The sequence below is a fragment of the Galeopterus variegatus genome, unplaced genomic scaffold (genome assembly GCF_000696425.1).
Source record: "Galeopterus variegatus unplaced genomic scaffold, G_variegatus-3.0.2 Scaffold4874, whole genome shotgun sequence".
Taxonomy (NCBI): domain Eukaryota; kingdom Metazoa; phylum Chordata; class Mammalia; order Dermoptera; family Cynocephalidae; genus Galeopterus; species Galeopterus variegatus.
The window spans coordinates 78,562-96,076 of NW_007730985.1; the positions used below are offsets into that span (position 1 = coordinate 78,562).

A 17,515-nucleotide genomic window follows, 5' to 3' on the forward strand; every position below is an offset into this window, starting at 1 on the left:
AATGTCACCTGGGGACACTGGGAAAGAAGTGAACAAGGGACAGTTGGGAAGCCCAACTCTTATTAGATGAGTGGACAGTTGGGAATTTAGAATCATTGCAGAAACACTTCAGAAACGAAGGGTCAAATACAAGGCACCTTGTATACGTTCTATGTTTCAGTGCTCAAAGTGAAACAGCAAAATTTGTGTGACAATCTGACTTTATATAGAGTGATGCTGAAGCCCAGAAATGTTGAGCATCTAGTCTAAGATCACACAGCTAGGAAATGGGGGACTTGGAATTAAGCTCAGGCTCCCAGGGTTAGGAAAAGGGAGGGGAGCTCCTGAGATTATAAAACTTCTTAAAATTGTTATTTCTCTTTAGAGATATGAACACCAGAGAAGACATTGATTTAGAGTCGAGGCAGCCTTTTTAGGGGTGGGGAAGTCATTTGGAGTAAAAGGACAATTTAGTCTATTGGATTTTGTTCCTTGCTTCCAGATGCCACCCTGACAACCCCACCATACCTCTGCATGTGATTGAAATCACTCTCAGCAATCCCAGCTTTGTTGGGTATCACTGAGGGAATGTGGCTCAAGCTGGCAGGATGGTGGTGGTGGCGATGTGTGTGGTACTCATGTGCATGTGTGGTTGTTGTATTATCCTTCTCAGGGGTGCTGTGGAGAACTTGTCCTGTGACAGGTGAGGACAGCATTGTACAGCAGGCTCCTCTCGGGAGTGGAATTACAGTTTCGCAGGGTGCAGGTGCCTCTCTGGTTGGCATTCCAAGCATCAGGCCTGCAGAATGACCTCAAGTCCCTGGAGAATGCTTTGTTCTTCTTTCCCAGCCCCTACCAGCCTTTGTTCCTGACAGAGCTGATTAGGTTCAGTGGCTAATTAGCAGGCCCCAAAGTTAAGGAAAACAATGCCAGAAGCCCTGCTGGCCTCTCCTCTTCCAGGAAGTGTGTATGGCGGCTGGGATCTTGGATTCTAAGCCCCTCGCTCAAGCTATTTCTTCAGTCAAATGATGGGCAACATACTGTCTTTTGCTAAACTCAGCTGTTAGCTAAAACAACATCACTTTCTTCAGAACTGGGCTGGAGAAAGCTCTGACATCCTTTGTAGTCCATGGCTTGTCCCCATGACCAGCAGGACCCATCTGTGAGAGGGCTGAAGTTTTCTTCTTCTGGGACGTAAACTGCCTCTTGCTGGAAGGGTGGGGAAAGGCAGAAGAGCATCAGCGTCTACCAGATGCCCCGTGATAACATTTTATCTCATGGTGTCCTCAAAAGCTGTGTGGTGGGGCTCTGGCTTGTCCAACCTCAGAATCAGGCACATGTGCCATCAGGTTTCCAAGCTGTGTGCTACACTTACACGAACCATTGATCTGTAAATAGGCCCACTGTGACCTCTACAGACTGGGGCATGCTCTTTCCCTGACCTGGCCTCTGAAGGTTAACCAGTCTTGTTTATTTGTGGACTCTTGATGATAGAAAAGGTTCATGTAGAGTTTTTAGTTTTAATACCTCTATTTTTTCTTTTTACCTTGAGATTCAGAGAAGACACGAACCTTGTGTGAGCTCTGGGAGAGATACCTATGACCCTGATGCCCTGCAGTTTCCAGCAGGAACCCAGTTGGCTGTGGCCGACTGGCACCCAGGGCAGAAGCAGTGTAGAGACCTCCAGGTGAAGCATGGGGACAAGAATCCAGCCGTCACCCCCTCACCTTCCCTTCTTCTCCCACGCCAAATTTCCAGTGTTTGTCTGGAGCCGGGTTCCCTAAATTAACTCACATTGAGTGACCAGAGACAATGTACCCCTGACCTTAAAAGGCCATAAGTTACAACTGAACATCGCAAAAACTTTGTAATGACAGAGTAACATTTTGCATTTCACAGATGAGAAAACGAGGAGTCCGGGAGTTGTAACATCATTATCAGATAGTGTCATCCTTGAGCTGTGGCCCACCTCTGCAGTATGCGATGTGACGGACCACTCCTTTTCTTCTTCCTGCCTCCCCTCCCCCAACATGTGGTCCCAGAAGAAATTTTTAAAGAATTAAAAAAGAACTGCTCTCTTCTGTGACCTGGCCCCGCCGTGTCCTGTCCTCTTCCTGCTTTTCAGATCACTGCGTATCCTCATTCTCCTTTGCAGAGTCCTCGTCATCTACCCGTCCTCAAGCGTCTGCATTTCTGCCCATCTTCTTGCTCCTGCCTGCTCTGGCACATTCTCCCTGGGTGAGCATATCACTCACAGAGCTCTGACTTGTCCCGGCACAGTGGTAGTTTCAAGTCTGTCCCTCTTCCCCAGACCCCTCCCTTGGCTCCAAGTCCTTATGTGCAACTTTTTATCAGACATCCCTGCGTGGACACCTCCTTCCACGCCCATATGGAAGCTTTCCTTGTCTTCTGTGTGCCCTTTCTCAGCTGGGTGACATCTTGCCCAGGGACCTCGGAAGCATTCTGATTTCTTCCCTCCTGATCAGTCAACCCAAGTTCTAACACCCCCACACCAAGCTGTCCTTGGCAGTGGCTTTTCCGGTCTCTGTCTCCACTGCCCTCGTTCCCTCTTAGCCCCTCCCTGGCTGGTCAGTCTGCTTCCTGTGAGCACTGGCTTCTCATCAACACCCACCTGGCCATCCTCCCACCTCTCCCTTCCATGGGGATCTTTCCCCACACCTGCAAATCCGACCCTACGGGCTCTGTTTAGCCCCTTGGAGAAAGTTCCCCGTTATCCCCAGAGTCAAGTCCATGTTTTTCAACACTGAGTGCAAGGACGGCCTCTCACGATCTCATTTCCGCCTCCTCCAGCTTTACCTCCCAGACCTCATGCCCATCACCCAGAGGTTCTGCAAACTTTCCACTCTGTTTAAAGTCTCTTTTCTCTCAGTGTGGACTCGCCTTATATATTTTTCACCCGTATACTTAATTCATTCTTCAAAATTCTGCTTGATAAATGATTAAATGGTCACAAAACATTCAGCCTTGTAGTACAATTTTGGGGAAAATTTGCAGTACATATCAAAAAAATTTTCTAATGTTTCTACCTTTTGTCTCTGTAAATCCACCTCTGACAGTTCAAGCTTGGGAAATAATCTAACCTGTGTAATGTGTTTCAGACCCAGAGATGTCCGTCACAATGCTACTTGTAATGAAGACTGTTCTCAAAACAGGATAATGGTCAAGTTAATGATTTAATATTCATTGGAAGGAATCCATTAAACTGATGAATATAAAAATGATGTAGAAACTTCGTACCTGCTATAAATTTAAGTAACACAAACAAAAGGGAGCCAAATTATTATGTGTTTTGTTATTATGACTGTTAAATATGCACAAAAAGATGAAAAAAGAAGCACCTAAAACATCACTGTGATTTGATTAGGGCACTAGGACTACAGGAAGTTTTTTTTTTTTTTTTTTCCTATTAAGAAAAAATTTGTAATTTGTTTATATTTTTTATAATGAAAAATACATACATATATATATGTATATATAAAATTATATATTTTATATATATATATAATGTATATATATGTATATAAAATTATATATATATATATATGTATATATATATATATAATTTTCAACCGAGATTTTATTGTGTTGACATTTGTTTCTCATTCCACATCATTTTCAGCCAAGCTCTGGGCACTTACAATCCTCTGATTGTTGGAAGCTTAGTCAGAAGCATCTGGAATACTGGCGGTGGCAGTGCCTGCTGTAACACTTGAAGTAACTGCTGTGGCTGTCCACACACAGCTATGGAGTTTGTCAGATGGTCCACACCCTTTTCATACTCCCCCCTGAGCTAGTAACTCTTCACCAAGCTGTATTTCTCCAAGGAAGTGTCAAATGGTCCATACCCTTTTCATACTCCCCCCTGAGCTAGTAACTCTTCACCAAGCTGTATTTCTCCAAGGAAGAATTTCTGAATAGCTTCAGCATCTTTGAGATCAGGTAACTTGGAAAGTCCAGCTCTCTCCCGGGCAAGCTTCTGTTGCTTTGTTCTCGCATCCTGTTCTTGAAGTTGGGGTCTCTCCATCTCTTGCAGTTGAAGTAGATGCAGTACCCGATGCACAGGGCCCTGCAGGCCCCGGCGGCGATGGCACTGTTGTGGCCACCACCTTCCCTGCACGCCGAGTGTGGACGGCGGCAGCGGTGTCAGGGCCGGCCAAAGAGCGCTGGGCCAGGGTGACTCTCAGAGCCGACGGCGCCGTTCACACCCAATGCTGGCTGGCCAGAGAGGTGGAAAAGCAAAAACAAAATATTTTTACTTATTGTCCCCCTGAGATTTTGAAATAAACAAATGAACACTTTTTTCCTCTGTTTCCTCTGAACCCTTAATCTGGCAGTGCTGAAAAGCCCACGTGGGATATAAACTTCTGAGATACCTGGAGTATGTCACTTGCCCCTCTGCCTCTGCCCATGCCTCGAGACACCTGTCGTCTCCTGAGGGGCAGCCTGGCATTGGGCAGATGGGAGTGGCGCTTTGGATCCCACGGCAGAGCCAGACTGCCTGTGCTTGCTTCTCTGTGCCTCAGTTTCCTTATTATAAAATGCACATAATAATAATAACCCGTCATGGTGCTTTTGTGGGGAATAAATGAATTAATTTAGAGAAAGCCTATAGAATAGTGCTTGGCAAGTAGTAAGTGCCTAACAAAATTTATTATTATTGCACATCAACATGGCTTATGTGTCCGTGAAGCCCTCAAGGGTCAGGATGTATATTACTTATGTTTACCACCTTAGCTACTTATATATAGAAGGGCTTCAAGAAATATTGTTGCTGAATCATGGAGTTAAGTACCATATAATGAATCTAAGGTTCCTCAAAAACTAGATGGGTACCTAATACCTCTCCACAGGAAGGTGGGGCCTGAGGCAAGACTCTGGGTACTAGAGGTCATTGGCAGCCCAGAAGCAGGCAGAGGCACAATTCCAGGTTTTCAGCCTAGACAAGGTGCACAGCACACTGCTGCCCTGGAATTACTGTTCCCCAGTGCTGCCCAGCTCTAGTTGGGAAACCAGGAGCTTTAGCTGTGATCATTTGAGATGTGACCCTGACTCTTGCTGCCCTAGAACAAAGGGCAATTTATGGCTCTTTTGTGAAAGGCAGTTTAAGTGGAAGAAAAGGGCTGGTTCATCAAAGGCTGCGGGACCTGGTCACTGGCTCGATTTCTAAAAGAAATGCCCTGCCTGTGCCTTAGAGGCACAATTCCAGGTTTTCAGCCTAGACAAGGTGCACAGCACACTGCTGCCCTGGAATTACTGTTCCCCAGTGCTGCCCAGCTCTAGTTGGGAAACCAGGAGCTTTAGCTGTGATCATTTGAGATGTGACCCTGACTCTTGCTGCCCTAGAACAAAGGGCAATTTATGGCTCTTTTGTGAAAGGCAGTTTAAGTGGAAGAAAAGGGCTGGTTCATCAAAGGCTGCGGGGCCTGGTCACTGGCTCAATTTCTAAAAGAAATGCCCTGCCTGTGCCTTCGTTTCCATATCTGTAACAGCCCAGTCTTCAGCTGGTAGTCTCTGGCTCTTCCTGACATATTTTGGGGGTATCGTTTTGATTTGGGACCATTTTGGAACATCTTATTCCCCTCCCCTACCCCAGCAAGTCTCTGGTCTCCAACATAAACTTCAAGGTCTGAGAAAACAGGTTCTGTGAACCCAACTTCAAAGCTCGGCGATGCGGGCTCCTTGCAGAAGTGCTGGAGGGAACAATGGGCTTGAACCAGGGCTGGGTAGGCACTGCCCAGCGGGCACTCCTTAACCTGGCAACTACTGTGTTCAAAGTCATTGCTGCAGCCACAGCTGAACAATGCACTTGGCAACTCAAGGTGGTCTGCTTTCAGAGCAAGGTTGTTCTTGCCAGTGCTGCCAACTTGAGGACCCTGAGTAGAAAAGCCACCAATGATGCTTAATAAAAATAATAAAAATCTTTTTTTCACTTAAAAAATAACTGTAGTATAAAGATATCAAAGAAAAATTTCACTTAAAAAATAAGAAAAAGTCTTCCTATACTACCAGCCCCCTACTCCAGTCACCATGATCTTTTGGACGCTTCTATTTCTGGTTTTTCTGTTTTCCTTTTTATTTAACACAGTTATAATCAGTATATAAAATATGGCCCCTGTGTTGTTTGGTTTTATAGGATTAGGACTACAATAAGCGTAAGGTTGCTATATTTTCTCTTCACCTATTGTTTAATGGGTGTGGAACATTTTTTCAAGGCACTGCACCTGAACAAATTGGAATTTTTTTTGTTTTTAGAAAATGATGTGCTACTATAAATTACACTGGAATGAATATTTCTGGACTATACCATGTTTTACTGGGTCAGAATTTTTGACTTGTTTTGTCTTATTTTGCATTTTGATAATGCTGCCCTCATTTATTTATTTATTTATTCATTCATTCATTCATTCATTTATTTATTTATTTTCCAAAACAAAGATTGTACATTCATTGTCTCTAGATGTGTGTGAGACTGCAGTTTTCAGCTAAGGTAATTTTTTTCCTTCAATATTTTATTGTAAAAGTTCTCAAACATGCAAACATTGAAAAATTTTGTGATGCACACCCGCATACCAATTCAGGGTGACTTTTGTGCATAAAAGTCTTTGAAATGCTGAACAGAAGTTAACTAGTAATGTGTGTCATCTTTCAGCTGGTGAACTTTGGACATAATAATCATGGCAATATATTATTATATTTTATAGCCTTTAGTAGTTTTCAAACTGTCTTCAGGTCTATTTTCTTGCTTGATCCTCATCCTTATCATCAAAATATAGCCAAGGCAAGTATTATCAAGTATTACTTGCATATTTTGATGATAAAACACATGGTTAAAGAGGTGAAGGCGCCTACATAAGGTCACACAGCAAGGGAGGTGCTGCTGTAATACTAGAGTGGAGCTCTGAACAGAAATGTGTTCTCTTTTCCTTTCCTCTTGCAGAATTCCACTGTCCTATAAAAATCTGACCATGCATCACCACACCCTGGTTTATTCCAAATTTCCTACGGGACTTCAGTTCCCTGATTCTGTGTGTCTGTGACTTTGGACCATTTCAGGATATGAGGGCAGGAGTGTGCATCATAGGTTCCCCAGTGACCCTACATGCCAACACAAGGATTAAAAACAGAAGGAGCTCAGAAGCTCCACCCCATTCCAACACTTTTCTAAAGATGCAATTTATCTTTTGTCTGGAAAAGTAAGACTAATTTGGTCAACAATTAGACCCAGAAAGTAAGTGTAAGCATGTGCTGGTTTGTTTCCCTGGAAAGGAGGATCCAAGAAGAGTCTGGATGATGAAGCACAGCTCTAGAGGTAGAGGATCCAAGAAGAATCTGGATGATGAAGCACAGCTCTAGAGGTTCTGGGAGTCAAGCGGTTGACCCTGGACAAGTAACCCCAACACCATCCTCCCCAAGTCTCAAGCATGGGACCAGCAAAGGCCAAAGACCTGCCTAACAGCTCAAATGTGATTTTCCACCATTAATAGTGGTTTCTCCAGAACAGCTCTATGCTCAGGGTTTAAATTTCCCAGCTTGGGGATGCCGTCTTCTATGCTCAGGAGCACAACCACGCACGGGACCTGGTGCCCTCATCCAACATGGCAAAGCACCCTTGGGATCTGAGGCAGAGGAATCTTCAGTGAATCTCACAGGCCGCATTTCTCCAACTTCTTTATCTTTATTCCTCCATAAGAGCAGGTAGACTGCCTCCATCCTTGCCCTAAGAGCACACTGAACACACACTGAAAGCCCACCACGTGCAGAGGCAACGTTATTCCACATTATGGATGAAGAAACCGAGCCTTGGAAAGACTACATAAGATGACCCTGGCAACTCATCTCAAAAAAGATCTCATCAGGACTGCAACCCTCTCCTCTTGACTGTGCAGCCTTTTCTCCCCCTCCCCCTGCCCTGCCCAGCCTCACTGTAGTTCCCACCTCACACATAAAAGGGGAGGCTTGCTTACACAATTTGGCATTCCTCCAGCCTGGTTTCCTGCTGGACTCTGGGGCCACTCTCATTTTGTATGGACAGAGCTGCCCTGGTCACAGCAATCTTTTGCTGCTGTGGAAACACATATAAAACCGTCAGAGCCAGAGCCAAAGGCAGAGCAAGAGTGTCCACCAGGCCTGGGAGCTCACCCAGAAGGCCGTGCTCAGGGCATGAAGCCAGACAGATTTTCCTACAGAAAAATGCCTTCTGCCCTCTACGTATTCCACAGTAGCCAACCTTACAGCTCTCCCTCCCTCCCTGCCTTCCACCCCCTCTCTTTCTTTCCTGCTTTCTTTCGTTCTTCAGCTTCCAAAGGAACAGCTGTTCAGCATAAGTAATGAGAAGTGAGAGCTGGACAGCCACTGGGGAGACCTTTTAGTGGGGCCTTCTGCTTGAACTTGCCCTTTGGAAAAATCAATGAATTGGATTTTTAGACAGTCAGTTCCTTAAGCCTGAAAATATTTGTTGGAACACCATGGGTGAACGAAGTCCACCCTCCCAGCCCTCATCCATTTCTCTCAATTTGGCCAGATGTTGTCACGATTTCCCCACAATAAGCGGGGGAAGTTCTATGGTGGGAATAGCATCCAAGAGCTTGTGTGAACTAGCAGAGCATACTGCAAATGGGACAGTCATTTGTAAGACAACATGACTCTTCTTAGAAACAAATACAAATCCTATGATGAAACCCATTAGGCCAGTGGAAATTCATTTGAGAATCCATAACTTAGAACTTTATAACTCATAACTTAATATCTTGTCCCAAGATGAAAGATGGAAAGCTTCAGATGGGATCAGTTACAAGATCCATTGCCAAGTCAGCCTTCTTCTGGGGCTGGTGGGCTGGAACCTTAGCCAGAGCTAATTAGAGGGCCCCCAGAGAATGAACCTGGAATGTTGGAGACTCAAGAGAACTTTGTTTAAAGCACCTGTCTTGAAGGTCCACAAAAGTCCAGCACCTCCCCAGAGAGGTGGGTACAAATTTACTCTTCATGGCGAAGAATCCACTCCCCTGCCCCAGTGCTGGTTGAGATCTCTTTGCACTGTGATTAGCTGAGCTCTTCCCTGTAGCCGATGGCTTCAACTTGATTTTCATCACTTCATTACTTCTGTGGCTCAGACATGCCATGCCAATGGGACATTAAAATTATTTTGATGAGAACTTAATTTTGTCACTTTTGATTACAACAAATTGCACATGGCTTTCCTTTCCCCAGAGTCCCTGGCAGAAAGGAATAAAGCCATATAATACAAGGCAAGGAGCAGGGAACTGACTTTTACTGCACTCCTCTAAATCAGGTGCTTTACACAGATTATCTCAGATAGGTTTACCCAGGGCAACAGCTCTGTGAGGATTGTCACTTAGCAGACAAAGAAAGAGAGATTTAAGGAGGTCAAAAAAGTTACCCACGACCTCAAGATGAGAATTGAAAAGCAGGCAGATGTGGGGCCAAAGTCCAAAATCTTTCCACTTACAAAGCACCAGCTCTAAAATGCGGAGCACCTTTCACACTTAAAACAACTTCCAAGACCTACAGATGAGCAGGGGCGATCGTAGCAAGCCGATGTCTTGGGGCCAGGAAATGGTGTGCAGGGGAGGGCTGGGGAACCCAGTCTTGGCCCCGATACATGGGAACCACCACGGCTGAGGGCCCATCTTCTTTCTCCACAATGGAGAAGTGGCAGGCTGCCGGCGGGTGTGACATGAGCTTCGCCTTCAGTCAGGGCTGTGCATGAGGTTCCCGCTCTCAGCGACGACGGCCCCCACCTAGCTATCAAGGCACGCAGGACCAACTTTTCACCTCAGCCTGCACCAGGGAGTGACCAGATGGTGGTCAGGCTGATCCTGCACCTCTGGGTGACTAATCTCTCCAGGTAAAAGAGTAAACACCGAGCTGGGGACACCATATGTTCATGACTCACAGTACTGGCCAGAATCATCATTGTTCTAGGTGGCATATGCTTTCGTGGGTCAAGGCAGAAGGTGGGTCAATGTAGTAGAGGAAATTTGTCTTAAAATTGAAGGCAGAGTGTTTCAAAACATGAAGAGGGAGTGTGTATCTGCTAGTCATACACTAAATGATACTTCTGTTCGAGATGTGCCTTGTTTTGCTAGACAGTGTTCTGCTTCCTTCACTTCTTGTGGGGTCCGCACAGTGCTGGCCATTGAGGGCCCTTGGGGACTGTGAGTTCTTTGAGGGGTTGCATCTGTCATCTGTTTTCTTTGTTGAACAGTCTGTGATTTCACCCTACAATGAAAATAAAGCTGGCCCTAGTTTATTTAAAGGATTGCCTGTGGAAATTGGGAAGTGGCATCCCGATCAGATGCATGTTTCTTCTGCCACCCTCCCAGAGCTCCCCAATAGGAGACCCTGAAGGTGAAGGTGAGTGAGGGTGTCCAAGGCAGCTGGTGGGGGACTGAGGACACTGGAGTGCTTCTGGGGGTGGGCATTCAGGACTCATCAGGAAGACAATGTTCTACGAAGCTTCCAGCACATCTGGTCCTTTGGCAACCAGGTAATGGGAGTATGGGTTATCAAGTCCAGAGTCATAAGTGTAAGATCATGGAAGTATTGATCTGGAGGAGGTAAGCATGTCCAACTCATTTCCTTCCTGGATGTGGTGATCAAGACACAGAGGGCTGAAGTAGGCCAGCTAGGGCCATTCGCTTGTGAGAGGTCCAAGTGAACTAGAGCTCAGGGCCTCTCAAAGGCCCAGAGTTTTCCAGAAAGACAGACTCCAGTGGGGTCTGTAGCATTTCTGACTCAGTCTGAGCCACGTGCCATGAGTGGACCACCTGTCTTTCACACTGCAGGCCCGAGATCATCACCTATACTTTGCAACCAGAGCCATAGGAAGGCTGACAATTTTCCAGTGCAGGATAGTAAAAGGCATACTAGACCAGATCTGTATGACTGCTAACACTTTTCAGTGTTTGTGGCAATTTCCCATCCTCCATCTCCTCTGAACTTCATAAATTTGTGAGGTGGTCTCATCACCACTGCACAGATGAGGAAGTTGAGATCTTGAAAGGCCGAACGACCCATCCAAGGGCACTGTTGACTGCACAGAAATGGAACTTGATCCTCGCCCAGAGTCTAAGATATTCCCAAAGGTCTATGATAATCTTGAGAAGATGGTTCTTAGCCATATGGGCTCTTACAGATATAACAGACTGAGAACTTAATGTGTTTGCTTAAAATACATTAAAAACTTCCTATTTTAGGGTGGCAGCTGATAGGTGGGCTGGACAGAGAGGGCCCAAAAGAAAACAAGCAGTATTTACCTTCAGTCAGTACTGCATTTCCAACCCCCTGTCCCTGCCTTAAAGGACATAGGACATTTCCCAACTCTCTTTATCCTTTGTTTTTCCTATAATCAAGTCTCTGGAGCTTTTCTTCTAAAGAGAAAAATTCCATCTCAAATTCTAGAGCATTCATAACACTGTCTATGACAGAATTTATTCTGTACTAGTTAGAAAGTTGGACTCCTTTGAAATCAAGAACACCCATCTATGTAATAGAATGGGCTTGCTTTTAAGAAATGAAATCTTAGAACAACCCTCTCAGAATAGGCAGGAATAAATCCCAAGTTTTCTTGTCTTTCAGAGCAGAATTTAGTTGAGGGAGCAGGGCTGGCTCACAAGTTTAATCCAGCTTCCCCCAGGCCACGGCTGCTGGGAGGGGCAGATGGGAAACACTGGTCACTTCTGCAAATGGAGGTGTCCTCACTGCAAGGGATATGGGGAAAAGACACCATCTTATAAAGGCTTATGCTAAGATTAGCCACACATGTGGGAGTCCCCAAATCACTATCTCCTGCTCAATTTCTCACAGGACTTCGTGTCTGAGTTCCCTTCTCCTGTCAGCGTCTCCATGCTCAGATCTCCCTGACAGGCACCACTGGCTGAGCCATCAGCACCCCTTAGTCCCTTCCATTGGCACGCACACCACGCCAGCTCCTCCTGGCGGCAAATGCCTTTCTGCCTGATGGCTTTCCCAGGCCCCTGCATCAAGGAGTCAGAAGTCATTGCCTCCCAGAGAGCCATTTCCCCTCCTGGGCGGGGGGTGGGGGAAGGTCAGGAGGAGCAACTCTGATGTGTCCTCTTTGCACCTTGGAGTGGCCCCAGCAGTGACCTGCATGATCTTGTGTTAGAGCCTTCACTTCTGTGCCTTGCTTTTCCACCTCCCTGCAGTTTCATGAGATTACTTCCCAAATAAATACTTACGAAGGAATCCTTCTTCCAGAGGTGGCTTCTGGGGGAATCCAAACTAAGCTATACCTCAAACTCAGCATGCTTGAAACATGTTCCTCTCCCTCCTTGTTTCCCATCTCAGTCATTGACAACCCTCCCAACAGCTCCCAAACTGGAAACCCTTTCTGCCATATTGGAAAGTCCATCCTATAATTTGTCACCGATTCCTGTGAATTATACCTCTAAAAATCTCTCTAATCAGTCCTTCCTTGTTCCCAATTCTCTCCAGTTACAACACTCAACAAGACCTTGGGCAATTTTAATAGCTTCTTAACTCCTCTGTCTGTCTTTAATTTATCCTCCCTCCAGTCTATTTTCTTTGAGCCACATGATTATTCTTCAAAAACACAGATTTGACCATGCATTGCCCTGTCCCAAACTTTCTGGTAGCTCTTCACTGCCCGCAGCAGAAAGTCACACTCCCAGTTCTGCATACATCCTCCTGAGCAGGTGCCTGCTTCGAGCAGCGCCTCCTCCCCCAGGCAGCCCATCATCCACTCCCTATTTGAAAGTCCCCAAATTACTCACCATCTTTGTCAACACCGGGCTTTGCACCTGCTATTACTTGACCTTAGAATGTCTTTTCACTTCTTTCTTTGGTCTGAAAATTGTGTAACATCCCCATATAATCTGAGACCTCACTTACCTGTTCCTGACGGCCGAGTTAGAGGGCCATTCTCTCTGTCTGTTCACATGTGTCCTATTGTATAGGGTGAGGTAGATTCTCACATTCATGTGTCTTCCGTTGCCATTTGCTGTAAAGTGCTTCACTGCTTACTCTATGGATTTCTGTATTTCCTGCATAAACATTACCAGCACAAAAAGTGGGTCCTTAATAGTTATATCCTTCCAGGTCCTTAGGCCAAAAGCTGGGAATTATCCTTGGCCTGTTCTTTTCTTTATACCCACGTGTTCAATCCATCAGATACCCTGTTAGTTTTATCTCAAAAGTGCATCTACAATCCCGCCACTTGCTCCTGGATTACTGCAGGACCCTCCTGCTCATTCCCTTGTTTCCATCCTTGCCCATCTGTTTTCAACAAAACAGGCAGAGCCATCTTCTTAAAATTAAGGTAGTTTAAGCCACACCCCACCTCAACACTTCCCAGTGTCATCCCATTTCACTGATATCAAGTAAAAGTCCCTACATGCTCCACCTCACAGCCCACTGGGGTTGCCTGCTTCTCTCTCCCTTGCTTGTCTCCCCGCTGGCCTCCATCATCTGGAATGCTGGCCCTTCGACAAGTTCAGCATGCTCACTTCGTTCATGTCCTTGCTCCAATTTCACTTTCCTAATGAAATCACCAGATTTACAATCCACCTGCCCACATCTGCCTTCTGTCCTGCTTTATTTTTTTCATAGCACTTAATGACTTAGAGCATAATAGTTTAGGCCACACCCCACCTCAACACTTCCCAGTGTCCTCCCATTTCACCGATATCAAGTAAAAGTCCCTACATGCTCCACTTCACAGCCCACTGGGATTGCCTGATGCTCTCTCCCTTGCTCGTCTCCCCGCTGGCCTCCATCATCTGGAATGCTGGCCCTTCGACAAGTTCAGCATGCTCACTTCGTTCATGTCCTTGCTCCAATTTCACTTTCCTAATGAAATCACCAGATTTACAATCCACCTGCCCACACCCGCCTTCTGTCCTGCTTTATTTTTTTCATAGCACTTAATGACTTAGAGCATACTCTAAAATTCATTTATTTCATGTTTTTACCGCTTATTGGCTGCTTCTGCTCATAAGAAGATAAACCTCACGTTTGCTGGGAACTGGAGAGCACACAACAAGGGCTCCGTTGTTTACTAGGGGAATAAATGCGTGAATGGGTACAACTGCTTTGACGTGTGTGTCACTTTCGATGTCTAAGGACAGTTTGCAAAAGATATGCCTCAGAAACGTGGCCCATTGTTAAAATCTCAGATAAAGTAATTGCCTTTTCATTGAACAAATAATATTTGAGAATTATTAGGCTGATTTATACAGCCAAACTCCAGAAATATAATTAATATTAAAAAATGAAAAGAAACAGGTAAAATCAATTTTAATAATATTCTATTTAACTTAATATTGCTACAAATTATGTCAGCATGTCATATAAAGATATTAATGAGCTATTTTACTTTCTTTTTTAATATTACATCATCTCATCTCCATTTGGACCAGTCGCCTTTCAACTGCTCTGTGGCCACTTGCTCTGCCATACTGGACAGGCAGGTCTAAACAATGCCCAGTTTAGGAGGAGGTCCTGGGTGAAAGATTGGTTTTGTTTGCTTGTCTTTGTAATGAATAAGTTAAGAAAATGCATCCTAAATTCTAGGGCTTTAAATGAGTTACCTTTTAGGTCAGCCAATGCAAATCCTGCTAATGACGCATAAATCTGACTCTCAGTCATATTGAACCACGGCTGTTAACATGATGCCTATGGGATACATCACTGACGTTCAGGCCTACAGAGGGCCTGAGTTAGCAGAGTTGGGGCTCCTTTGTTATTTTTGCATAAGAAGGCATCTATCTAGGTCAGACATCCTCTTCTGCTGGAGGGCAGAGGTGACAACAGGAGGAAACTCCCTGGCCGGCCCCTGAACACCCTCCTCCACAGCTCCCACCTAGGCTGGGTGCGAATAATTTTAAAGGCAGCAGCTGTGGAAAAAGAGTAGGGCCCCAGGAGCTCTCCAGAGCTGGCACAGGGGATGGGTCACTCTGGAAGAGGTCTGGCCGACTATAAGCATGGAAGCCCCGTGCCCTAGCACCATCCCCTCCCTCCCCCCACCAGAAGGCAGGAGAGTGCTGGGCCTGGGCCTTTGTTCCCCCTCCTGACAGGCCAAGGCAGCTGGTGTTCCCAAGTGCATGTGGGCTCACAAAGAAGATAAGACGGGGGAGCAAACCCAACACCTGAGCCATCTGCACCAGACAGCACAGCACGAGCAGTTCAGGCAGGGTGTGAACGAAAAGAAGCTCAATAAATACTCTCAAAGAGATCAGAAACAAATACAACACACAGCCACAACCAAACTTTAATCGTTGAAATAAAGAGTGTGATAGATGGCCTGAAAAGCAGGATGCATGCAGCATGAGAGCAGATCAGTGAGCAGAAGCTCAGGCTAGGATGCTCAGGAGGGCTGACCTGTTAGCTCAGATGGTTAGAGCATGGTGCAGACAAAACCAAGGTCCAGGGTTCCGTCCCTGTACCAGCCAGCCACCTCAGGAAGAGGAAGAGATGGGAGATATAAAAGAAAGCTAAGAATACAGGCAATAGCAGTGCCACTCTCCATGTAACAGGAGGCCCAGAAAGAGAAAAAAATAAATAGGGTGTGAAAACATACAAGTCAATTTCTGCTATGAGTGAAACAGCTTCAGAACACAAGGGCTGAGATATGATAGTCATAACAGGAGATATCAATGTATCTTTAAAATCAACACTGATCAAGGAGACAAAAGTTAGCAATGATTTGAAATATCCGAGAAACAACAATCAGTGCAATTCTATACCGCGTTGTCCATCCCGGTAGCCGATAGCCACATGTAGCTCCTGATCACTAGAAATGTGGCCAATGCAAGTGAATTTGAACATCGCATTTAATTTTAACTAATTTAAATTTAAATTCAAAAACTAATACTTGATTCAGATATTGGTAAACTTTTAAAGTGTGTTTGGAACAACTAAGGTATGTGAATATACTCTTTCAATTGTAAATTAAAATCTGAATACAGATCAAGTGTATCTGATATGAATTATTATTCATATTGAGATTAAAGTTTACCCCCAATTTCTAATACGTCATACATAAAAAAGAGTGTAAAATGTCTCATTAATCCTTTATATTGATTGTATGTTGAAATTATGCTATTTTTGATATATTGTGTTAAATAAAATATATTATTAAAATTAATTTTACCTGTGTGTTTTTGCCTAATTAATATGGTCACTAGGAAATATAAAATTATATATGTAGCTAGCATTATATTTCTAGCACTGATTTAATAGATCTACATAGAGCTTATACCCACCAAATGGTAATATCTACTTTAAGTTATCATGGAACGAAGAAAGCTTCAATAAATGCCAAACCATCAATATATACAGATTGTGCTCTCTGACTGTAAAGAAACAAAGTAAGAAATCAATAGCAATAACAACAAGAAAGCTTCAAACATCTCCTGGGCCCATAAAAAAATTATAATAGGTACTATATAGTCATTGGGGTTAAGAGGAAATTTTAAAAGATATTACAAAGAACTCAGAACTGGAAAGGAATGAAAGTATCAGATGATAAACCCAATGGCCCATAGCTAAAGGAGCACTTGAAATTTTGCATAATTTTGAATACACTAATCATAAGCAAGACATATTGAAAACCAAAGACCATGGGACATAACTAAACATATTAGGGAAAAAGACAAAAAAAAAAAAAAGGAATAATAGAATAAAACCAAAACAAGGAGAAGGAAAGATATAAAATAGGTAAGAAGAGAAATCAGTGAAACAGTCATATATTGCCACTAAAATGTGATTCTTTGAAAAGTGAGATAACAATGGTGGCTGTGAAATTCTGAACACCAATACGAGGACATTTCATGGAAAGAGTCACATTATCTTTCAGTGAGATGGGATGGACAGGGGCACAAGGAAAAACAGCAATCATGGACCGGGGGAGCCAAAGGAAAGGAGCTGACACAGAATCACTGAAAGTGTCCCACTGCCAAGCAGACACCTGTGGACGCATCCCAGACCCACACGGTCTGTGCCACCTGTCAGGGAAAGGCCTATGCAAGTGTACCCAGGGGATCACAGGCAGAGTGACAGAACAGAATGAAACAAGAGAGGGGTGTTGTGTGCACACATATGCCATGGCCAGGATATTATTACTGTTCCAATTCTTTGCACTTGAGCAGATGTATAGTTTTCTTAAATTTGGGGGTGAACTACTCAGCCTATGCTTTTCTCCTTTATTGAATTCCAGAAATATGCTATCACAGAGATTAGTGCTTCACTATCCTCTGGTTCCTCCTGTTCTCCAATTTCTAAATAAAATGCTCTTTAAAAATGAGATAGCTTTGTTTTCCTCAGGATATGTTCTCAGTTTGCTGCTCACTAAAGGCTGCTGATTTGACTCTACATGACAAACGTCTGATGCTAAGTAGAGACACTGAGCTAAAGAGGTGTGTGTGTGTGTATGTGCGTGTGTGTGTGTGTGTATGAGAGAGAGAGAGAGAGAGAGAGAGAGAGAGAGAGAGAGAGAGATAATGAGGGCTAGTCTTTC

General features: G+C 44.5%; 1 pseudogene; it reads right to left on the minus strand.

Moving 5' to 3' along the window:
• Nucleotides 1–3,599: 3,599 nt before the first annotated feature.
• Nucleotides 3,600–17,515, minus strand: part of LOC103603938 — a 24,246-nt pseudogene continuing 10,330 nt past the window's right edge.